This window comes from Pseudophryne corroboree, chromosome 5 (genome assembly GCF_028390025.1).
Source record: "Pseudophryne corroboree isolate aPseCor3 chromosome 5, aPseCor3.hap2, whole genome shotgun sequence".
In the NCBI taxonomy this organism is placed as follows: domain Eukaryota; kingdom Metazoa; phylum Chordata; class Amphibia; order Anura; family Myobatrachidae; genus Pseudophryne; species Pseudophryne corroboree.
The window spans coordinates 321,850,028-321,875,946 of record NC_086448.1 but is presented as its reverse complement, the minus strand read 5'-3'; the positions used below and the strand labels follow the sequence as shown (position 1 = coordinate 321,875,946).

At 43.4% G+C, this 25,919-nt stretch overlaps 1 protein-coding gene and 1 pseudogene across 2 annotated transcripts in view; both read left to right on the top strand.

The window, feature by feature from the left end:
* AOAH (acyloxyacyl hydrolase) overlaps positions 1-25,919 on the top strand; it is a 439,135-nt gene that overhangs the window by 2,871 nt on the left and 410,345 nt on the right. The gene's annotated exons all lie outside the window — the stretch shown is intronic.
* Positions 19,884-20,002, top strand: LOC134930475 (5S ribosomal RNA; annotated as a pseudogene).

Genomic DNA, 25,919 nt, shown 5'->3' with positions numbered 1-25,919 from the left:
AACCGTTTGCCGGGATTCTGGGCGGTGGCATTTCACCAGCTGTCGGGATTCCAGCATCGGTCTCCTGAACGTAGAGATCCCGACAGCCGGTATATTAACTGCTTCCCGATAGGAAAGCACTGTGTTGCCCCAGAAGTCCAAAATCAATGCCGGGAGCTGTTCACGCCCAAATGGAGCAACAATTAAATTACTCTATCAGGCACCATCGAGTAGCTGCCAGCGCGTAAAACAATTGAATTTTGCCCATTGTCTGAATGTCGACTTGAATAAGTCAACCTGTCAGATGTCGATATTGCCAGAATGTCTTCATTGTGTAAATGTTAACAGTAGGCAATAGGCATGTCAACCATGCAGTCCCATAGGAGCCTTAACTAACCCTAACCACAAATACAGTTGTATACTGTATGTGACATGTAAATGAGTGTAAATATTATTTATTTATTACCAGTTATTTATATAGCACACACATATTCCGCAGCGCTTTACAGAGAATATTTGCCCATACACATCAGTCCCTGCCCCAGTGGAGCTTACAATCTATATTTCCTACTATATTTATATGTGTCTTTTTTCAGCATAAACTACACCCAATTTGTAACTGTGACCCCAATTCAAATCTTTCCAAACCACTCAGCCATAATTCCTTGATACCACCCATTTCAAGGTCTGCAGATCAGAGCAATCACACTGAAATGTATGATGTATGATGCTGGGATTTCTAGTGCAACAACAGTTTGCCTACATCTGATTGCTGCAAATCCTTATATATGGCATGTACATAAAATAGGAGATATTAGACAACTCTGCACTGGTCAGCAATACTCGTACATTGAATTATGAATACACTTATAGATAGTCTACTAAATTTTTACTGATTCTTAGAGCATTAGTTTTGAACAGGTCATCCTGCCATTCTATTAAAGTGTACTGTATGGCTGGCATTAAATTATTTGTACAAGATAACTTATACAGGTTGAGTATCCCTTATCCAAAATGCTTGGGACCAGAGGTATTTTGGATATCGGATTTTTCCGTATTTTGGAATAATTGCATAACATAATGAGATATCATGGTGATGGCACCTAAATCTAAGCACAGAATGCATTTATGTTACATATACACCTTATACACACAGCCTGAAGGTAAATTTAGCTAATATTTTTTGTGACTTTGTGCATTGAACAAAGTGTATCTACATTCACACAATTCATTTATGTTTCATATGCACCTTATACACACAGCCTGAAGGTCATTTAATACAATATTTTTTAATAACTTTGTGTATTAAACAAAGTTTGTGTGCATTCAGCCATCAAAAACAAAGGTTTCACTATCTCACTCTCACTCAAAAAAAGTCCGTATTTCGGAATATTCCGTATTTCGGAATATTTGGATATGGGATACTCAACCTGTATTGTGCATGATTGATTTGATTAGACTAGTTTAGATTTTCCAAACTGTAGGTTGGGAGATGTGCTGACAAAGCTTACTAGATGGATTCACTCTGTGCTGTAACCTTTCAAAGAATGTGATCAAGAAATACAGCATCAAAGGGGGCGCTTGCCTGGTATAGGCTCACAGACAAGGTTATTTAAGGATACACTGGAAAATAGTTGTATAGGATAGAGGTATGAATATAAATAAAAAAAGCATTATAAAATATAACTCATGTTCTCTTAATCCAGATGACATCTTAAATTCTCATGTTATTTGTAAAAATATTTAATGAACACTATTTCTTAATACGAGCAATGGGTGCATGTTACAAATGTATAGATGTTTATTTGCAGTGTTTACAGGGTCTAGTATTGTAGATATTGGTTTAATATAATTGAATACTTTTTTATGCTTTTGCTTACTTACGGCAGATGTTGGCATTGAGGAGTGAGAAATGTACATAACAATCAATAAGATATTTAGAGAGGAGAAAAGCTATTGTTATTGTATAGATCTAATCAATATACTGAAAAATATTAGAGATGAGCGCCTGAAATTTTTCGGGTTTTGTGTTTTGGTTTTGGGTTCGGTTCCGCGGCCGTGTTTTGGGTTCGAACGCGTTTTGGCAAAACCTCACCGAATTTTTTTTGTCGGATTCGGGTGTGTTTTGGATTCGGGTGTTTTTTTCCAAAAACACTAAAAAACAGCTTAAATCATAGAATTTGGGGGTCATTTTGATCCCAAAGTATTATTAACCTCAAAAACCATAATTTACACTCATTTTCAGTCTATTCTGAATACCTCACACCTCACAATATTATTTTTAGTCCTAAAATTTGCACCGAGGTCGCTGTGTGAGTAAGATAAGCGACCCTAGTGGCCGACACAAACACCGGGCCCATCTAGGAGTGGCACTGCAGTGTCACGCAGGATGTCCCTTCCAAAAAACCCTCCCCAAACAGCACATGACGCAAAGAAAAAAAGAGGCGCAATGAGGTAGCTGTGTGAGTAAGATTAGCGACCCTAGTGGCCGACACAAACACCGGGCCCATCTAGGAGTGGCACTGCAGTGTCACGCAGGATGGCCCTTCCAAAAAACCCTCCCCAAACAGCACATGACGCAAAGAAAAAAAGAGGCGCAATGAGGTAGCTGTGTGAGTAAGATTAGCGACCCTAGTGGCCGACACAAACACCGGGCCCATCTAGGAGTGGCACTGCAGTGTCACGCAGGATGGCCCTTCCAAAAAACCCTCCCCAAACAGCACATGACGCAAAGAAAAAAAGAGGCGCAATGAGGTAGCTGACTGTGTGAGTAAGATTAGCGACCCTAGTGGCCGACACAAACACCGGGCCCATCTAGGAGTGGCACTGCAGTGTCACGCAGGATGTCCCTTCCAAAAAACCCTCCCCAAACAGCACATGACGCAAAGAAAAAAAGAGGCGCAATGAGGTAGCTGTGTGAGTAAGATTAGCGACCCTAGTGGCCGACACAAACACCGGGCCCATCTAGGAGTGGCACTGCAGTGTCACGCAGGATGGCCCTTCCAAAAAACCCTCCCCAAACAGCACATGACGCAAAGAAAAAAAGAGGCTTTTTACTGATATTTGGTGTTTTGGATTTGACATGCTCTGTACTATGACATTGGGCATCGGCCTTGGCAGACGACGTTGCTGGCATTTCATCGTCTCGGCCATGACTAGTGGCAGCAGCTTCAGCACGAGGTGGAAGTGGATCTTGATCTTTCCCTAATTTTGGAACCTCAACATTTTTGTTCTCCATATTTTAATAGGCACAACTAAAAGGCACCTCAGGTAAACAATGGAGATGGATGGATTGGATACTAGTATACAATTATGGACGGGCTGCCGAGTGCCGACACAGAGGTAGCCACAGCCGTGAACTACCGCACTGTACTGTGTCTGCTGCTAATATATAGACTGGTTGATAAAGAGATAGTATACTCGTAACTAGTATGTATGTATAAAGAAAGAAAAAAAACCACGGTTAGGTGGTATATACAATTATGGACGGGCTGCCGAGTGCCGACACAGAGGTAGCCACAGCCGTGAACTACCGCACTGTACTGTGTCTGCTGCTAATATATAGACTGGTTGATAAAGAGATAGTATACTCGTAACTAGTATGTATGTATAAAGAAAGAAAAAAAAACCACGGTTAGGTGGTATATACAATTATGGACGGGCTGCCGAGTGCCGACACGGAGGTAGCCACAGCCGTGAACTACCGCACTGTACTGTGTCTGCTGCTAATATATAGACTGGTTGATAAAGAGATAGTATACTCGTAACTAGTATGTATGTATAAAGAAAGAAAAAAAAACCACGGTTAGGTGGTATATACAATTATGGACGGGCTGCCGAGTGCCGACACAGAGGTAGCCACAGCCGTGAACTACCGCACTGTACTGTGTCTGCTGCTAATATATAGACTGGTTGATAAAGAGATAGTATACTCGTAACTAGTATGTATGTATAAAGAAAGAAAAAAAAACCACGGTTAGGTGGTATATACAATTATGGACGGGCTGCCGAGTGCCGACACAGAGGTAGCCACAGCCGTGAACTACCGCACTGTACTGTGTCTGCTGCTAATATATAGACTGGTTGATAAAGAGATAGTATACTCGTAACTAGTATGTATGTATAAAGAAAGAAAAAAAAAACACGGTTAGGTGGTATATACAATTATGGACGGGCTGCCGAGTGCCGACACAGAGGTAGCCACAGCCGTGAACTACCGCACTGTACTGTGTCTGCTGCTAATATATAGACTGGTTGATAAAGAGATAGTATACTCGTAACTAGTATGTATGTATAAAGAAAGAAAAAAAAACCACGGTTAGGTGGTATATACAATTATGGACGGGCTGCCGAGTGCCGACACAGAGGTAGCCACAGCCGTGAACTACCGCACTGTACTGTGTCTGCTGCTAATATATAGACTGGTTGATAAAGAGATAGTATACTCGTAACTAGTATGTATGTATAAAGAAAGAAAAAAAAACCACGGTTAGGTGGTATATACAATTATGGACGGGCTGCCGAGTGCCGACACAGAGGTAGCCACAGCCGTGAACTACCGCACTGTACTGTGTCTGCTGCTAATATATAGACTGGTTGATAAAGAGATAGTATACTCGTAACTAGTATGTATGTATAAAGAAAGAAAAAAAAACCACGGTTAGGTGGTATATACAATTATGGACGGGCTGCCGAGTGCCGACACAGAGGTAGCCACAGCCGTGAACTACCGCACTGTACTGTGTCTGCTGCTAATATATAGACTGGTTGATAAAGAGATAGTATACTCGTAACTAGTATGTATGTATAAAGAAAGAAAAAAAAACCACGGTTAGGTGGTATATACAATTATGGACGGGCTGCCGAGTGCCGACACAGAGGTAGCCACAGCCGTGAACTACCGCACTGTACTGTGTCTGCTGCTAATATATAGACTGGTTGATAAAGAGATAGTATACTCGTAACTAGTATGTATGTATAAAGAAAGAAAAAAAAACCACGGTTAGGTGGTATATACAATTATGGACGGGCTGCCGAGTGCCGACACAGAGGTAGCCACAGCCGTGAACTACCGCACTGTACTGTGTCTGCTGCTAATATATAGACTGGTTGATAAAGAGATAGTATACTCGTAACTAGTTTGTATGTATAAAGAAAGAAAAAAAAACCACGGTTAGGTGGTATATACAATTATGGACGGGCTGCCGAGTGCCGACACAGAGGTAGCCACAGCCGTGAACTACCGCACTGTACTGTGTCTGCTGCTAATATATAGACTGGTTGATAAAGAGATAGTATACTCGTAACTAGTATGTATGTATAAAGAAAGAAAAAAAAAACACGGTTAGGTCACTGGTATATACAATTATGGACGGGCTGCCGAGTGCCGACACAGAGGTAGCCACAGCCGTGAACTACCGCACTGTACTGTGTCTGCTGCTAATATAGACTGGTTGATAAAGAGATAGTATACTACTAATATTATATACTGGTGGTCAGGTCACTGGTCACTAGTCACACTGGCAGTGGCACTCCTGCAGCAAAAGTGTGCACTGTTTAATTTTAATATAATATTATGTACTCCTGGCTCCTGCTATAACCTATAACTGGCACTGCAGTAGTGCTCCCCAGTCTCCCCCACAATTATAAGCTGTGTGAGCTGAGCAGTCAGACAGATATATAATATATATAGATGATGCAGCACACTGGCCTGAGCCTGAGCAGTGCACACAGATATGGTATGTGACTGAGTCACTGTGTGCTGTGTATCGCTTTTTTCAGGCAGAGAACGGATTATAAATAAAAGTGGTGGTCACTGGTCACTATCAGCAAAACTCTGCACTGTACACTACTGAGTACTCCTAATGCTCCCCAAAATTAGTAAATCAAGTGTCTCTCTAATCTATTCTAATTCTAAACGGAGAGGACGCCAGCCACGTCCTCTCCCTATCAATCTCAATGCACGTGTGAAAATGGCGGCGACGCGCGGCTCCTTATATAGAATCCGAGTCTCGCGATAGAATCCGAGCCTCGCGAGAATCCGACAGCGTCATGATGACGTTCGGGCGCGCTCGGGTTAACCGAGCAAGGCGGGAAGATCCGAGTCGCTCGGACCCGTGAAAAAAAACATGAAGTTCTGGCGGGTTCGGATTCAGAGAAACCGAACCCGCTCATCTCTAAAAAATATATCACCATTCATTTAATACATTAATCAAAAATGTTATAAACTTAGTGAAGCATTATATTGTGTATTTCCTTCCACGTGATATGAGCTTGGTTCTGCAGCGCGTGTAAGTCACTTGACTTTCTTGTAGTCAGCTCTTTATATATCTGAGTTCATGGCTGTGAGTAGCACTCTGCCTGAGGGATTAGCTTGTTTTTGTCTTTACTGTGGTCTATTTTTTTTTAACTGTTTAGCACTGAATGCATACTATCAAACTAAAATGTTACATTAAACATAGTTTACAGTTACAGGATCCTTAGTTTAGAAATCTACGGTATATACATGGATTACATCATTGCACATAATAATAGTTTTTTTCATTAATAAAACTGTAATGATAGAATCTGAAGCACTTGATTTGATTGCAATCAGTTGTAAAACACCAGCTGTTGATGTACATATACATGACTCCCATATTTGCAATATAGAATAACCTTGAATGTAACCTCAGTATCCAAATATAAGGCAATCCTGTTTTTATTTTTAATTTTTTATCATAAGAAACCCATAAGCCCTGATGCTAAATCAACCGCACACTGGGCATAATTTCTACTCAAAAAAAGGTACATGCAAACAGTGTATCTGTATACGCAGAGTCATAAACAGTTTAAGATCTATGCGAATCAGCTTACATGCAAAATGCATGTGTATGCACAATGTATGTTGAGACTCCAATCATGTAATGATTATGACGTCCTGACATCCTGATCATTTTTTGCACCGTTATTATTGACGCTTTGCAAGATGCCAATATGCCATTAACAAATGCTAACGTCTGTTATTACCACCCTGTATACCTATCCCTAAACCCTTGCTTTTAGTTCCTCTCCTCTTTTTTCTTTTCTGTAACCTCTACTTTTTTCCAAAATAAAATTAAAATGAAAAAGGGATTTTTTTTTTCTTGAAACAGTGTGTAGACTGATAGTAGCTGGGAGACATGCAGTAAGTGGTATCTACTAAAAAGCAGCTGCAAGACTATTGCGTGTATTTACTAAAAGGTCTTTTTTTATAGATTTGTATCTGTTTCAAATACATGAAAATGGATCTAAATCAATATTGAGTTTGAGGGGCTATAACACATGTACTAACAGAGGATTTTTCTAATAATAATTTTTACATGTTAGTAGATGTGTGTTTTAACCCAAGAAACACAACATCAATTTATATCAAATTATCATTGCTTGAAATGTATTTAAAAAAATACCTTTTGTGAATAGACCCCTAAACCAGTGACGTGCTGTGAGGTCTGATCAGAGCCGTCCCTAGCCAATTTAATGCCTAAGACAAATTTTGTCTGGTGGCCCTAGTTCTGCATCTGTACCTGCAACACTCGGGCAGTGGGGCCCATCAGGATGTTACCCTGTGGGCCAGTTCAACCCTGCATAATGCCACACAGTAATGCCCATAATGATAATACACATAATACTACACAGTAATGCACCTTACACATATGCCCCACATTAGTAATGCCCATAATACACATAATGCCACACAGTAATGCACCTTACACATATGCCCCACATTAGTAATGCCCATAATACACATAATGCCACACAGTAATGCACCTTACACATATGCCCCACATTAGTAATGCCCATAATACACATAATGCCAGACAGTAATGCACCTTACACATATGCCCCACATTAGTAGTGCCCATAATACACATAATGCCACACAGTAATGCACCTTACACATATGCCCCACATTAATAATGCCCATAATACACATAATTCCACACAGTAATGCACCTGACACATATGCCCCACATTAGTAATGCTAGTAGCTTTTTTTATAAAACTTACTTTTGCTTGCTGGCGTGCTTGCAGTCAGTGTGTGCGCCCATACAGCTCCCTGGATACGTGATTGCGTTTTGTGAGATGGGGATGGCAGGATGGGTGGGTATGTGATTGCGCTCGCACCCGTTAAAGGGGCACCCATACAAGGGATGTGACCTCACAGGGTTTGCCGTCCTTTGCAAGCCTCACCCTTTATTTTTGCTGGCTCATTGGAAACAGATGGCAGCAAAGTCCAGATACTGCCACACTTGCTGGTTATACAAAAAGACCAGTATCAAACATGTAGCAACTGTCCATTCTCTTCACTGTTCAATGTGTTTGCTGGTGTCTGTTACTCCTGGCAACTGCATGCCCTTTTTTTATACTGTGGGAGCGATATGCTCTGCCCTCCAGTCTGATGTGTCCGAAAGTGACGCTGCACTGATGTTTCATATAGAAATAGCACAATGCAAGTTACTGACCAGGTTACAGTGCTGAGGACAGGGGAATTTTACGGCATGGACTGACTAGGAAATAAAGTGTGGGGAGAACACTGCCCATGATATGTCCCTGCAGACACCTGGGGTTTGCACAGGGATAAGGGGCACACACAGGATGGCAGGGTCCCCCTCCCCCATATGCACAAGCAGTATAGGTGATGTCAGGTTTATGTGAAGCAGTCTTCCAAAATACACATGTGGTATCATAAGAAGCCATCCAGTAATAACCTTATATAGTCAGTGAAAATGTCACAGGTCCAGGAATTGCAGTTACTGGGCTTCTGCTGTCTGTCTGAGGTCTCACAAGTCAGGGGCATTCAAGCATATCAGAGGGAGTTTAAGGGACAGTGTGCATTTTATTTGACAGCGGTAAACAGTAGTGTATACAAGTACTGATTGAATACATTTGGAAAGTAACAGTTAGTTTGCAGACTGTCCCTCCCAGCATGAGATACTGCAGGGACATGCTTGGATGCCCTTAGACATGCTTGGATGCCCTAGGCAAATGCCTAGCCTGCCTATAGCTAAGGCCGGCTCTGGGTCTAAAGTGGGTACTCACGGAGCGATATTCTAAGCAATCTGACTAGATTGCTTAGAATTTGAGCATTATCGCTCCGTGTGTACACCCTACAGCGATAGCAATGCGCAGCCCTGCGCATTGCTATCACTGGTGCTAGATTGGCCTGCATGCAGGCCAATCTGGCGGGTCGTTCACTTCACCCGCTGGGTGAAATGAGCGCCCCCCCCCGTCTCCCCCCCACGCTCAGCACAGATCACGCTATGCTCAGCGATGGGAGAGATGTGTGCTGAGCGGTTCGCTCAGCACACATCTCTCCCGCATCGGCCCGTGTATATGGGCCTTAATGTCACAATCAATTAGAGGATAAGCCATGATGAAACAGCACAGATGAAACAGCATAGTTGGTTTATTGATATGCATACATATGGGTGCCTCAGCCCACGAACTGAGAGACAACTTGGCTACACATATTTAAGGTTTAAATAGGCATTGTCCAACCCACAGTGTCTCAACTAGAGATGTTGCGGGTTCGGTTCCCAACCAAACCCCCCCCCCCCCCCTGTCGTCCCCCCCCCCCCCCCCCGAACGTCGGGACTTTCCGCCAGACTCAGAAACCAGAACGAAGCAAAATGTCATCATCCCGCTGTCGGATTCTTGCGGGATTTGGATCCCATATAAACAGCCGTGCGTCGCCGCCATTTTCGCTCCAAACTTGGAGAGTGAGGGAGACAGACCTCTGTCTCTCTGTGGGTGGTGGCATCAGGTGGGGTCAGTGTCTGCTCTGTAGGGGTGCGGCTGCAGTCACTGTGGTGTACCTGTGCTGTGTTAGGGGTGCTGTCCTGGCTGTCACTGGTGCTTCATGTGCTGCAGCTGTACATGGGTGTTGCTGTCCTGGGTGCTACTGTGTTGTACAGGGGGCAGGGGCCCCGTAAAATATCGGGGTGCTGATGTCTCAATAAATTACACTGGCCCGGTCTGCTATAAAAATTTGGGTGCAGTTGTTAAAAATTAAAAGTACCCTGCTCCTCTATGCTGTCAAATGTAGGGGTGCTGATGTCTTAATAACATTACACTGGTCCTCTCTGCTATAAAAATTCATAGGTACAATTCTTACAAATTAAAAGCACACTGGCCCTGTATGCTGTTAAATGTAGGGGTGCTGATGTCTTAATAACATTACACTGGCCCTGTCTGCTATAAAAATTCAGGGGTGCAGTTCTTACAAATTAAAAGCACACTGCTCTTGTATGCTGGTAAATATAGGGATGCTGATGTCTTGATAACATTACACTGGCCCTGTCTGCTATAAAAATTCAGGGGTGCAGTTCTTACAAATTAAAAGCACACTGCTCTTGTATGCTGTGAAATATAGGGGTGCTGATGTCTTAATAACATTACACTGGCCCTGTCTGCTATAAAAATGTGGGTGCAGTTCTTACAAATTAAAAGCACACTGCTTTTGTATGCTGTGAAATATAGGGGTGCTGATGTCTTAATAACATTACACTGGCCCTGTCTGCTATAATAATTCAGGGGTGCAGTTCTTACAAATTAAAAGCACACTGCTCCTGTACGCTGTTAAATATAGGGGTGCTGATGTCTTAATAACATTACACTGGCCCTGTCTGTTATAAAAATTCAGGGGTGAAGTTCTTACAAATTTAAAGCACACTGCTCCTGTATGCTGTGAAATATAGGGGTGCTGATGTCTTAATAACATTACACTGGCCCTGTCTGCTATAAAAATGTGGGTGCAGTTCTTAAAAATTAAAAGCACACTGCTGTAAGCTGTAAAATATAGGTGTGCTGCTGTTCAAATAACATTACACAGGCCCTGTATGCTATAACAATTCAGGGGTGCAGTGAAAATCAATGTACACTGGCCCTGTCTTGTATGCTGTAATAATTCTAGGATGCATTGAAAATCAATGTACACTGGCCCTGTCATTTATGCTGTAATAATTCTAGGGTGCAGTGAAAATCAATGTACACTGGCCCTTTCTTGTATGCTGTAATAATTCTAGGGTGCAGTGAAAATCAATGTACACTGGCCTTGTATGTTGGAAAATTACAGGGGTGTTGTGAAAATACATGGGTGCTGGCACTGTCTGTGGTTGCGATGTCTAGGCCTGACCTTCTTAACACTGTATGGGAAGAGGAGGCTCCTCCCTTCATTTGCACACCCCCTGCAAGTGCTGGGAGGAGCACCGCCAGTCCAGTTGCTGATATTTAGATTGAGGATGTCACTGTAGAAGTACACCAGGATGAGAAGGATATGGGTGTAGCTGGGGCTGCGGAGGAAGTTGACAGTGAGGATTCTGATGGTGATGTGGATTGTTTGAATAAGGCACCAGTGGAGACAGTTGTTGGCCATGGTATGAAAAAGCCCATTGTCATGCGAGGGCAAAATACCCAAAAAGTCACCTCTTCGGTATGGAATTATTTCTCCACAAATCCGGACAACAGGAGTCAAGCCACCTGTTGCCTTTGTCAATGCATAATAATTAGGGGTAAGGCGTTAACCACCTAGGAACATCCTCCCTTATACGTCACCTGCAGCGCATTCATCATAAGTCATTGTCAAGTTTAGAAACTTTGGGTAATAGCGTAAGCAGTCCACTGACACCTAAATTATGTGGTTTGTTTGTTTGAATATTATTTCTCTGTGAGGATGAGGATATAAACACTGAAGGGGGGATCTGAGGATGAGGACGACATCTTGAAACTGTAGAGCCAGTTTGTGCAAGGAGAGATTAATTGCTTCTTTTTTGGTGGGGGCCCAAACAAACCAATCATTTCAGCCACAGTCGTGTGGCAAACCCTTTCGCTGAAATGATTGGTTTGTTAAAGTGTGCACGTCCTGTTTATACAACATAAGGGTGGGTGGGAGGGCCCAAGGACAATTGCATCTTGCACCTCTTTTTTTCTTTGCATGATGTGCTCTTTGGGGCCTAGTTTTTAAAATTGCCATCCTGTCTGCCACTTCAGTGCAACTCCTAGATGGGCCAGGTGTTTGTGCTGCACACTTGTGTCGCTTAGCTAGTCATCCAGTGACCTCGGTGCACCTCTTTTTTTTTCCTTTGCATGATGTGCTCTTTGGGGCCTAGTTTTTAAAACTGCCATCCTATCTGCCACTGCAGTGTCACTCCTAGATGGGCCAGGTGTTTGTGCCGCCCACTTGTGTTATTTAGTTTAGTCATCCAGCGACCTCGGTGCAACCTTTTGGCCTAAAAACAATATTCTGAGGTGTGAGGTGTTCACAATAGACTGGAAATGAGTGGAAATGAATGTTATTGAGGTTAATAATACAGTAGGATCAAAATTACCCCCAAATTCTGTGATTTAAGCTATTTTTATGTTTTTTTAAAAATCATCCAGATCCAAAATCCGAAAGGGTGGTTTTGGCAAAACCAATCCAGATCCAAAACATGAGCGGGGATCCAGATCCAAAACCAAATCACAAAACATGAAAAGTGCCCGCCGCAAATCTCTAGTCACAACTGAAACCATAAGTAATCACAAAGACTTATTGCTAATATCTAGACACACCTGTGTAGGGCCCCTGGTTCGAGAAAGTGCAGGTGCCGGTGATGTTGCAACAGCTGCTGGCTGGGACAGCGGAGGAGGAGGAAGTGCGTCAGCCACCGCACGCACTACAGGTCTGGTCTTTCTGCCGCCTCCGGGGACACCGCTGCTGCTGTCAGGCTCCTATCACCACCACCAGGCGATTCATGCCATCCGCCGGGTTTTGCCGCCGCTTCCCCCCGTATGGGTGATTGGATAGTGGATCCAGCTCTTACATTGACCTACTCTCTGGTTCTGATTCCATTTAGTTCTTTTTACTACCCCACTTAGCCACCTGTTGTCTTACCCCCTTCTCTCCCCAGCAATTATATCATCCTCAGAAATAGTGGGGAACCGTGGCTCAAAACTTTCCTTAAGTATTGTAAATCCATGTCCTTGGACTGATGGGTCCCCTGGAGCCATTAACTATGGGGTCACTCAGAACCATGGAGACTTATGCATTGGCAAAGACGTCATCCCCAAGACCAATATGTCTATCCTGTAATAAAAAGATTCTGCTGAAATAATTTTTTTATCACAGTTTTGTGATCAATATTATAATGTACTGTAAGATTTATTTCAGCAGCGTGGTTGTATGAAAGTTTCTCAAACTGCTATTTGCACTAATAGATTTTAAGAACTCTCTAAATGAAAGCAGTTTTTTTTTTGTGCCAGTTTATTATGAGTGGAACCCTCTGTGTATAATTGGCTTCACTAGAAGGCTTGAAAGGCTTTTAAAAACAAACATTTCCCATTCTAAGGATGGCCAAAAGATAGGAAAAATGTATGTAATTTGTTTCCCTTGCAGAAATAAAATCAATAATGGTAACATCAGAGTGCATTTTCCAAATTGAATCATATCGCTAATAGTAATTGCTTGATTACAGTCCATTTTCTAATGAATTTAAAAAAGAAACTTGAATAGCATCTGAAGCATTGTTTATGTATTTTGTTATACTAGTTGAAATTGTCAGGTATTGTTGTGTTTATTCTGGCCTGCTCTTATTGTGTTCATTTTTGGGTTGTTGCCATGTTTACAAATTAGAAATTACAAACAAACATCATTTACATAATATTGAGGGGCAGATTTATCAATAACTGATATTCTTGTTCTTGTTCTTACTCATTACGAATGATAAATGGTGCTCCAGCCAAGAAGCTCCTGTCAGGTGTTTGAAAAGTGACAGGAGCTGATTGGCTGGACCACCATTTATCATTCGTAACAAGAATATCACTCGTTGATAAATAAACCAATTTGTTGGTTGGAAAAAAAATCTGGTACTGGATGGGAGCAAATGACAATCAAGCATTTGCTCCCAAATGACGGAAAAGGGACAAATACGGTCGATTAGACAAATTAATTAAATTTGTTTGATTTAAGCATTTTGTCTGACCAACTGCTTGGGAGCAAATGGTCAATCGTCATTTACTTCCATCCATTACCAGATTTTTGCTCTAACCCACAAATTGGTTGGTTTGTTGGACAATCTTAAACTGTATGGCCAGCTTTAGCAATAACAGCGTTAAGAGAGGTTACACGTGATACAGGTTGAGTATCCCATATCCAAATATTCCGAAATACGGAATATTCCGAAATACGGACTTTTTTGAGTGAGAGTGAGATAGTGAAACCTTTGTTTTCTGATGGCTCAATGTACACAAACGTTGTTTAATACACAAAGGGGGTAATTCCAAGTTGATCGCAGCAGGAAAATTTTTTAGCAGTTGGGCAAAACCATGTGCACTGCAGGGGAGGCAGATTTAACATGGGCAGAGAGAGTTAGATTTGGGTGTGGTGTGTTCAATCTGCAATCTAATTTGCAGTGTAAAAATAAAGTAGCCAGTATTTACCCTGCACAGAAATAAAATAACCCACTCAAATCTAACTCTTTCTGCACATGTTATATCTGCCTCCCCTGCAGTGCACATGGTTTTGCCCAACTGCTAAAAAAATTCCTGCTGCGATCAACTTGGAATTACCCCCAAAGTAATTAAAAATTTTGTATTAAATGACCTTCAGGCTGTGTGTATAGGGTGTATATGAAACATAAATGAATTGTGTGAATGTACGCACACTTTGTTTAATGCACACAATTATTAAAAATATTGGCTAAAATGACCTTCAGGCTGTGTGTATAAGGTGTATATGAAACATAAATGCATTCTGTGCTTAGACTTGGGTCCCATCGCCATGATATCTCATTATGGTATGCAGTTATTCCAAAATACGGAAAAATCCGATATCCAAAATTCTTCTGGTCCCAAGCATTTTGGATAAGGGATACTCAACCTGTATCTACAACTGAAAGCCTCACTTGCCAGGTCATGGGTTAACATAGTCTATCTTTTAGGTTCTTTATTGTAACAATTATATATATTTTTTTCTTTCTTTAGATTTTCTTACATTTTAGGTTGTTGTTTTTTTTTATTTGAATTATTATTGTGATCAAGCAAGGTCCAGGACAAAATTAAATGTTGTCTTAGATAAGCTCCTAAAATGCTTCCATTAAGTTGAATAGGATACTAATGAAACTCGGGACGTAACACCCAGAGGCAATGGAGTCTCGCCTGCATCTGGGCTCCTAGACCTTGTTGAGGAATCTAATATTATATTTTTGTATTAATGTCTGGGGAGCCAATTATTGAAAAGTGGACTCATCAATAATATATGTATATTTTATAATATACGTTTATCATATATATCTGCAAATATGTCAGTCTTACAAACTAGGTGGCTGATGCATATATGCAGTTTGCATTCATATGAATTATTAGATTATGATTCCAAAGTGAGTTCAAACATGGAATTCACAGCTCTTATCATGTGATTCTTTATTTACAGGCAAAATCAAATCATACAGAATGAGATATAAGCTGGGTACACACTGGCAGATATATCTGCAGTTCAATAGAACAAACATAACAAAACACAAACAGTTTCACAAACTTATGCTGCTTTCACATCGCAAACCCTGCTTTTGAAACGGTTCTTTAAACGGTTCTTAAAACGGTTCTGAGCAGTTAAACCCCTTTCACATTGCATGTTGTAACTGGTATATTACCGTTTCATTACCGTTTTGGTACCTTTCACACTGAACCCGTTTCTCCCATAGAAAACAGTGGTTGTCATTTTAAATGGACTTTTCTGGCCCACACATTATTAATAATTATTAATTACAGTGGCGGAACAAGCAAGCGGTGGGCCCAGGTGCAACAAAATGCTTTGGGCCCCCCCCCCATCCCATCCAAATCCACCCCATGGGCAGTGCGCGCTGTAGGCGCGCGCAAAAATACATAGTGGCGTGGCTTCGTGGGGAAGGGGTGTGTCCACAAAATAATACCAATTCATAAAACGGTGCACTGTAGTCTCCATTCTTCAAATTACGCCGTACAGTAGCACCACTACACCAGGTAGAGACCCTTTTACTCCTTACAGCGAACAGATTCCCCTTTTTACACATAACGGCAGACAGCGTGCACTTTTTACACATAACGGCAGACAGCGTGCCCTCGTTACACATAGCGGCAGACAGCATACACTTTTTACACAATGGCAGACAGCGTGCCCTCGTTACACATAGCGGCAGACAGCGTGACCTCGTTACACATAGCGGCAGACAGCGTGCACTTTTTACACATTACGGCAGACAGCGTCCCCATTTTACACATTACGGCAGACAGCGTCCCCATTTTACACATTACGGCAGACAGCGTCCCCATTTTACACATTACGGCAGATAGCGTGCCCTTTTTACACATTACGGCAGGCAGATTCTACCTTTTTACACATAGCGGCAGGCAGATTCCCCATTTTTATACATAGCGGCAGGCAGATTCCCCATTTTTATACATAGCGGCAGGCAGATTCCCCATTTTTACACATTGCGGCAGGCAGATTCCCCATTTTTACATTGCGGCAGGCAGATTCCCCCTTTTTACACATTGCGGCAGGCAGATTCCCCATTTTTACATTGCGGCAGGCAGATTCCCCATTTTTACATTGCGGCAGGCAGATTCCCCATTTTTACATTGCGGCAGGCAGATTCCCCATTTTTATACATAGCGGCAGGCAGTCCCCCCTTTTTACACATTGCGGCAGGCAGTCCCAACAAATAAAAAAAGAAAGAGACAGAAAGAAAGAAAGAAAGAAAGAAAGAAAGAAAGAAAGAAAGAAAGAAAGAAAGAAAGAAAGAAAGAAAGAAGAATTATACTTACCCTCTCTGTTGGCTCAGGCTCCTCGGTGCAGCTTCCCGGGCAGTAGAGAAGAAGGAGGAGGGAGGTGAAGGAGGGAGCCGCAGCAGCGCTTTGTTACTGGTGGAGGCGCTGCTGCTGCTGCCCCTCTGCTTCCCTATAGGCTGTTCTCAGAGACAGCCTATAGTGAAGCAGAGGAGCAGCAGCAGCAGCAGCGCCTCCACCAGTAACAAAGCGCTGCTGCGGCTCTCTCCTTCACTGAGAGACTGTGACCTGTTTGTATATGAGGGAGGGAGGGACGGACCCTCCTCCCTCCTTCGTGTGCGGGTGGCCAGCCGCCAGAATCGTTCCTTATGACGGGCGGGTCACGGGAGCGCTGGTGTGCGGCTGCGGCATGACATACAATGAGTCATTGTGACTCATTCATGTAATGCCGGCCGGCGGCTGTGGGCCCTTGAGTGCGGCGGGGCCCCAGTGCAATGCACTGCCTGCCCCGCCAGTAGTTCCGCCCCTGATTAATTATTAATAATTTGGCTAGTCGTACGATGAAACCCAGCATCTTCAAGCATGTTTACCATGTTTTTGTAGATTACGGCATCCTTCACTGTCCCAGTGATTTGTCTAGCAATTTCTTCATCCCCTCTCATCCTAAGCAGATCGCTAACCTCCTCATCACTCCAATTTGCCATTTTAAACTGTATTCTGTATAAAAAAAAATGCTTCTTCACTCTTATGTGTTTCCTCCAGTTTATTTCCTGCTTCTGCCTGGTGACATCATGCATGGAGACTGCCTATCACCTTCTGTGGTTTGGAAATACCGTTTCTGAGCCTTTCACATTGCACAATGAAACGGGTCTGAACCGTGTAGGACCCTGCTTTTTAACCGTTTTAAAATACCAGTAATCTGTAACCAGTAAATTCAAAGTGGCCCTTTCACACTGCAGCTAGAACCGTTTTGGAAGGCTTAAAAAATGGCAATTTACCGGGTTATAGCTGCGGTGTGAAAGGGGTATTAGACAACTACTAATATAGCTTATACTTGCAAGTTACCAATCCTTTCCTTTCTCTCCTGCACCAAGCTTCCTTCTGCATCTTCTACTTCATCTCCTGCTCTCCTTCCTCCTCCTGCTGACTTCAACTCCCACTAACTTTTATATATATATATATATATATATATATATATATATATATATACCTATAACTTAACCATTTCAAACTGACATATTCCTATTGGTTTCCCTATAACTGATAACTGCCAGATTCCAAAGTGTCGTAAGACATGTCCAGTTGTTCTGCCTCAAGGTGGCAAACAGGACATGTAGTCTGGGGTCATAAAATTTGATAATTCCTTATACATCAGAGATCTTTCTTTGCTTATTTGAAGTGTGTAGACTAATAGGGGTCGGCACAGCACTGGATCTGAAATCACAAGGAGTTGTATATATACCCTTGCGAGTGGACCAACAGTGTGTAACAATAGAAGGATCCCTGATAGGGGTGCTTGATGTAAAAGTTGGTGGTGCTCCCAGTCAGTGTACAAAGAAAAAAGAAAGACTATATGTTGGTGCACACTTGATGGATATAAAATATGCTAAAACTTAACTTTTATTATGGTTAATCATAAAAGAAGAATGGACACAGACTTACATAGAAAAAACAGTCACCTTAGGTGGGGTTGAATGATATTAGTATAAGGGGTTGACTTGCCCCATGTTGACACCAAGCAAATTGCTAAGTGTACATAACCAATTCCAATACGCCTCTGGTGAAAAATATTAAAATCAAAGATATGAATAATATCTTAGTATATCAGGAGTGTAATATCGTTATGGAGGAAAATGATTTTCAATCATGGTAGATATACTCCTTGATAATGGCTCCCTTGGTATTTGTAATGGTTGTGCTATTGAAGCTTCTTTCTCTGGTAGGTGGTCTTGCAAAAATTGTAGTTCTAATTAGTAGAATAGGTATAGAGGTAATGCCAATGTTTTCTCCACCACTTCTGCTGTTTGTTGATTATTGGAGCTACTGCACCTGATATTCCTTGTACTGATCAGGCCTGTCACTGCTTTGCTTCCAAGATCAGATGGATTTGGGCGTAGACAGTGAAGTATGGCAGTAGTAATATGAGTCAAACAAATGAGAGAGCGTGTGGTTTCGGCATTTATACCAAGCTGAGAACTTCTGCTGTCCCGCTAATCTGCCCCAAATCCCTGTTACAGTTGCATTGCAGGGAACTTGATATCTGGCAGTAGATTAGAGGGTTCTCGAAATAAAGAAAGTGGAGAGAGAGAGAGAGAGAGAGAGAGAGAGAGAGAGAGAGAGAGAGAGAAAGTGCCCCAACTTCTGCTGTTCACCGTCATATAGAATTATAGTGGACGGTGAATGAGAGAGAGGGGGTACAGAGAGGAAAAGGAGGTGGTGAGCTGAGACTCCCCAAAATTACCATGAATAAGTGTCTATCATTAACAATATTGGACCTCTGCTCTCAAAGGCATTGTGAAAAACCGACAAATAACCTTTCATAGTGAGTGATGGTTTGTCAAGTAATATTGGATATGTAAAAGATTGCAAGAAGGTTATGAATATGTTTCATTCATTGGCAGTACAATATGCGATACATTCACTGATAATCCACGTGGAAAAGGTACCACTTAATTTCCTGCAAAGGTTGTACAATAAAATATGCAACACATTAATCTGAGTACTAGTTAGGTTATAAGTATAATACATTCATTAGTAACCCACATGAAAAAGGAAAACATCTATTTGCATACCAAATAGTGCAGTTAGGCATGAGGTATGAGGTACAAAATGGTAAATATAGGTTCCATGTGGGCTAAAGAAATTTACAACAAAAAGAGAAGGAATATGTTGCTAAAATAGAGTAGAAAGCCACTATATGAGAGGTTTCTATAAAAAAAAAAAAGCCACAATGGGGCTTTCTTTATTATAGAAACCTCTCATATAGTGGATTTTTTTCAAGTACCCTCTCATCCACTGCCAGATATCAAGTTCCCTGCAATGCAACTGTAACAGGGACTTTGGGCAGATTAGCGGGACAGCAGAAGTTCTCAACTTGGTATAAATGCCGAAACCACACGCTCTCTCATTTGTTTGAATGATATTACTACTGCCATACTTCACTGGCTACGCCCAAATCCGTCTGATCTTGGAAGCAAAGCAGTGACAGGCCTAATCAGTACAAGGTCAGGTGACTACCTTGGAATATCAGGTGCAGTAGCTCCAATAATCAACAAACAGCAGAAGTGGTGGAGAAAACATTGGCCTTACCTCTATACCTATTATACTAATTAGAACTACAATTTTTGCAAGACCACCTACCAGAGAAAGAAGCTTCAATAGCACAACCATTACAAATACCAAGGGAGCCATTATCAAGGAGTTTATCTACCATTATTGAAAATCATTTTCCTCCATAATGATATTACACTCCTGATATACTAAGATATTATAAATATCTCTGATTTTATTATTTTTCACCAGAGGCGTATTGGAATTGGTTATGTACACTTTGCGATTTGCTTGGTGTCAAAATGGGGCATGTCAACCCCTTATACTAATACCATTCAACCCCACCTAAGGTGGCTGTTTTTTGTATGTAAGTCTGTGTCCATTCTTCTTTTATGATTAACCATAATAAAAGTTAAGTTTTAACATATTTTATATGCATCAAGTGTGCCCCAACATAGAGTCTTTCTTTTTTCTTTGTACACTTATTTGAAGTGTAACAATATTTGTTTGCCTCGGGTGTTAGCATCAACAATTGGGACTTGTTGGTACAGTAGAAGATCAACAGATCTTGTGTTGTCATTGTCTCTGGCCTGCAGTATAACAGGGCAATAGATAGTTTATAATTGCCAATGTGCTGTATTGCAAATCCTGATTCTGATCTAAATGTCCAACTGTGGATTCCAGTGTCCATTGAATTGTAAAAATATTCTTTGTTATATTGTGACCTCTCTAGGCTACTTTATGGCTTGAGCAAAATAAATTCCCTACACAATGTCTCACAATCTTGCAGTAAAACACAAATATATATCTATAAACACATATACAAATCATTGTTTCTTAAATCATCTAAACATCACCTCATAAGTTCAAACCCATTTCATATCTATTCCTTACGATAAAATATATTTCCATCCTGTTCACTATGGTTAGAATCACCGTTCATCATTAATGTTTTGAGACAAGATACCTTATCCTTATAATATTGCTAAATTATATTTTATGCAAACAGTTACCTATCTGGCAACACCATGAAGGGGCACCTGCATGTACAGCAGCATCTGTGTGGTTCACAGTGAGATCCAAGTATGACCGCTAATCTTCCAATGGAGCTCTGCAATGCACCTGCAGCTGCTGCAGAGTCGTCTTTGTCCCATGAGCCCTGCTTCCTTATGCAATAAGGGACAGAACGGCAACCACCTAGTACTGCTCAGCCTGCGCTGCAGCAAGCAGTGGCTCACCTGCTGGTGCTGGACTGTGAGATGAGACCCACCCATAAATGCTGAGTCTGCATGCTGCAGATGGCTGAACCCGGACCACCACCAGTTGTCACATAGCATAGCTGGAGCCCTGCCAACTCACTGTGGGCTCAGGACACACACACACACACACACACACACACACTAAATTTGTTTTCCCTTTTTTTCTCTGACGTCCTAGTGGATGCTGGGACTCCGTCAGGACCATGGGGAATAGCGGCTCCGCAGGAATCAGGGCACAAAATTTAAAAGTTTGACCACTAGGTGGAGTGTACTGGCTCCTCCCCCTATGACCCTCCTCCAAGCCTCAGTTAGGTTTTTGTGCCCGTCCGAGCAGGGTGCAATCTAGGTGGCTCTCCTAAAGAGCTGCTTAGAAAAAGTTTGTTAGGTTTTTTATTTTCAGTGAGTCCTGCTGGCAACAGGCTCACTGCAACGAGGGACTTAGGGGAGAAGAAGTGAACTCACCTGCGTGCAGGATGGATTTGCTTCTTAGGCTATTGGACACTAGCTCCAGAGGGACGATCACAGGTACAGCCTGGATGGGTCACCGGAGCCGCGCCGCCGACCCCCTTGCAGATGCCGAATAGAGAAGAGGTCCAGAAACCGGCGGCAGAAGACGTCTCAGTCTTCATGAGGTAGCGCACAGCACTGCAGCTGTGCGCCATTGCTCTCCGCACACTTCACACCAGCGGTCACTGAGGGTGCAGGGCGCTGGGGGGGGCGCCCTGGGCAGCAATGTAATATACCTATTCTGGCTAAAATATATCACATATAGCCCCTGGGGCTATATGGATGTATTTAACCCCTGCCAGGTTCCAAAAAAAACCGGGAGAAGAAGCCAGCCGAAAAGGGGGCGGGGCCTATTCTCCTCAGCACACAGCGCCATTTTCCTGCCCAGCTCCGCTGCGAGGAAGGCTCCCAGGACTCTCCCCTGCACTGCACTACAGAAACAGGGTAAAAACAGAGAGGGGGGGCACTTATTGGCGATATTTATAATATTTGAGCTGCTATAAAGGGAACACACTTATTAAGGTTGTCCCTATATATATTTATAGCGCTTGGGTGTGTGCTGGCAAACTCTCCCTCTGTCTCCCCAAAGGGCTAGTGGGGTCCTGTCTTCTATCAGAGCATTCCCTGTGTGTCTGCTGTGTGTCGGTACGTGTGTGTCGACATGTATGAGGACGATGTTGGCGTGGAGGCGGAGCAATTGCCTGTAATGGTGATGTCACCCCCTAGGGAGTCGACACCAGAATGGATGGCTTTGTTTATGGAATTACGGGATAGTGTCAGTGGCTCACCTGCTGGTGCTGGACTGTGAGATGAGACCCACCCATAAATGCTGAGTCTGCATGCTGCAGATGGCTGAACCCGGACCACCACCAGTTGTCACATAGCATAGCTGGAGCCCTGCCAACTCACTGTGGGCTCAGGACACACACACACACACACACACACACACACACACTAAATTTGTTTTCCCTTTTTTTCTCTGACGTCCTAGTGGATGCTGGGACTCCGTCAGGACCATGGGGAATAGCGGCTCCGCAGGAATCAGGGCACAAAATTTAAAAGTTTGACCACTAGGTGGAGTGTACTGGCTCCTCCCCCTATGACCCTCCTCCAAGCCTCAGTTAGGTTTTTGTGCCCGTCCGAGCAGGGTGCAATCTAGGTGGCTCTCCTAAAGAGCTGCTTAGAAAAAGTTTGTTAGGTTTTTTATTTTCAGTGAGTCCTGCTGGCAACAGGCTCACTGCAACGAGGGACTTAGGGGAGAAGAAGTGAACTCACCTGCGTGCAGGATGGATTTGCTTCTTAGGCTATTGGACACTAGCTCCAGAGGGACGATCACAGGTACAGCCTGGATGGGTCACCGGAGCCGCGCCGCCGACCCCCTTGCAGATGCCGAATAGAGAAGAGGTCCAGAAACCGGCGGCAGAAGACGTCTCAGTCTTCATGAGGTAGCGCACAGCACTGCAGCTGTGCGCCATTGCTCTCCGCACACTTCACACCAGCGGTCACTGAGGGTGCAGGGCGCTGGGGGGGGCGCCCTGGGCAGCAATGTAATATACCTATTCTGGCTAAAATATATCACATATAGCCCCTGGGGCTATATGGATGTATTTAACCCCTGCCAGGTTCCAAAAAAAACCGGGAGAAGAAGCCAGCCGAAAAGGGGGCGGGGCCTATTCTCCTCAGCACACAGCGCCATTTTCCTGCCCAGCTCCGCTGCGAGGAAGGCTCCCAGGACTCTCCCCTGCACTGCACTACAGAAACAGGGTAAAAACAGAGAGGGGGGGCACTTATTGGCGATATTTATAATATTTGAGCTGCTATAAAGGGAACACACTTATTAAGGTTGTCCCTATATATATTTATAGCGCTTGGGTGTGTGCTGGCAAACTCTCCCTCTGTCTCCCCAAAGGGCTAGTGGGGTCCTGTCTTCTATCAGAGCATTCCCTGTGTGTCTGCTGTGTGTCGGTACGTGTGTGTCGACATGTATGAGGACGATGTTGGCGTGGAGGCGGAGCAATTGCCTGTAATGGTGATGTCACCCCCTAGGGAGTCGACACCAGAATGGATGGCTTTGTTTATGGAATTACGGGATAGTGTCAGCACGCTACAAAAGTCAGTTGACGACATGAGACAGCCGGCAAACCAGTTAGTACCTGTCCAGGCGTCTCAGACACCGTCAGGGGCTGTAAAACGCCCTTTACCTCAGTCGGTCGACACAGACCCAGACACTGACACTGAATCCAGTGTCGACGGTGAAGAAACAAACGTATTTTCCAGTAGGGCCACACGTTATATGATCACGGCAATGAAGGAGGCTTTGCATATCTCTGATACTGCAAGTACCACAAAAAGGGGTATTATGTGGGGTGTGAAAAAACTACCGATAGTTTTTCCTGAATCAGAGGAACTGAATGAAGTGTGTGATGAAGCGTGGGTTACCCCAGATAGAAAACTGCTAATTTCAAAGAAGTTATTGGCATTATACCCTTTCCCGCCAGAGGTTAGGGCGCGCTGGGAAACACCTCCTAGGGTGGATAAGGCGCTCACACGCTTATCAAAGCAAGTGGCGTTACCGTCTCCTGATACGGCCGCCCTCAAGGATCCAGCTGATAGGAGGCTGGAGAATACATTGAAAAGTATATACACACATACGGGTGTTATACTGAGACCAGCAATCGCCTCAGCCTGGATGTGCAGTGCTGGCGTGGCTTGGTCGGAGTCACTGTCTGAAAATATTGATACCCTGGATAGGGACAGTATTTTACTGACTATAGAGCAGTTAAAGGATGCATTTCTTTATATGCGAGATGCACAGAGAGATATTTGCACTCTGGCATCAAGAGTAAGTGCGATGTCCATATCTGCCAGAAGAAGTTTATGGACGCGCCAGTGGTCAGGTGATGCGGATTCCAAACGACATATGGAAGTATTGCCGTATAAGGGGGAGGAATTATTTGGGGTCGGTCTATCGGATCTGGTGGCCACGGCAACGGCCGGAAAATCCACCTTTTTACCCCAGGTCACCTCCCAGCAGAAAAAGCCGCAGGCTTTTCAGCCGCAGTCCTTTCGTTCCTATAAGAACAAACGAGCAAAAGGACATTCCTATTTGCCCCGAGGCAAAGGAAAGGGTAAGAGACTGCAACAAGCAGCTCCTTCCCAGGAGCAGAAGCCCTCCCCGGCTTCTACAAAGGCGTCAGCATGACGCTGGGACCTTACAAGCAGACTCAGGGGTGGTGGGGGGTCGCCTCAAACATTTCAGCGCACAGTGGGCTCACTCGCAGGTGGACCCCTGGATCCTGCAGGTAGTATCTCAGGGTTACAGGTTGGAATTCGAGAAGTCCCCTCCTCGCCGTTTCCTAAAGTCTGCTTTGCCAACGTCTCCCTCCGACAGGGCGACGGTATTGGAGGCCATTCACAAGCTGTATTCTCAGCAGGTGATAGTCAAGGTACCCCTCCTACAACAGGGACAGGGGTATTACTCCACGCTATTTGTGGTACCGAAGCCGGACGGCTCGGTAAGACCGATTCTAAATCTAAAATCTCTGAACCTGTACATACAAAAATTCAAGTTCAAGATGGAGTCACTCAGAGCAGTGATAGCGAATCTGGAAGAAGGGGATTTTATGGTGTCCTTGGACATCAAGGATGCTTACCTTCATGTTCCAATTTGTCCTTCACACCAAGGGTACCTCAGGTTCGTGGTCCAAAACTGTCATTATCAGTTTCAGACGCTGCCGTTTGGATTGTCCACGGCACCCCGGGTCTTTACCAAGGTAATGGTCGAAATGATGATCCTTCTTCGAAGAGAAGGCGTCTTAATTATCCCTTACTTGGACGATCTCCTGATAAGGGCAAGATCCAGAGAACAGCTGGAGGTCGGAGTAGCACTAACCCAAGTAGTGCTCCAACAACACGGGTGGATTCTGAATTTTCCAAAATCCCAACTGATCCCGACGACACGTCTGTTGTTCCTAGGGATGATTCTGGACACTGTTCAGAAAAAGGTATTTCTTCCGGAGGAGAAAGCCAGGGAGTTATCCGATCTAGTCAGGAACCTCCTAAAACCAGGAAAAGTATCTGTGCATCAATGCACAAGAGTCCTGGGAAAAATGGTAGCTTCTTACGAAGCGATTCCATTCGGCA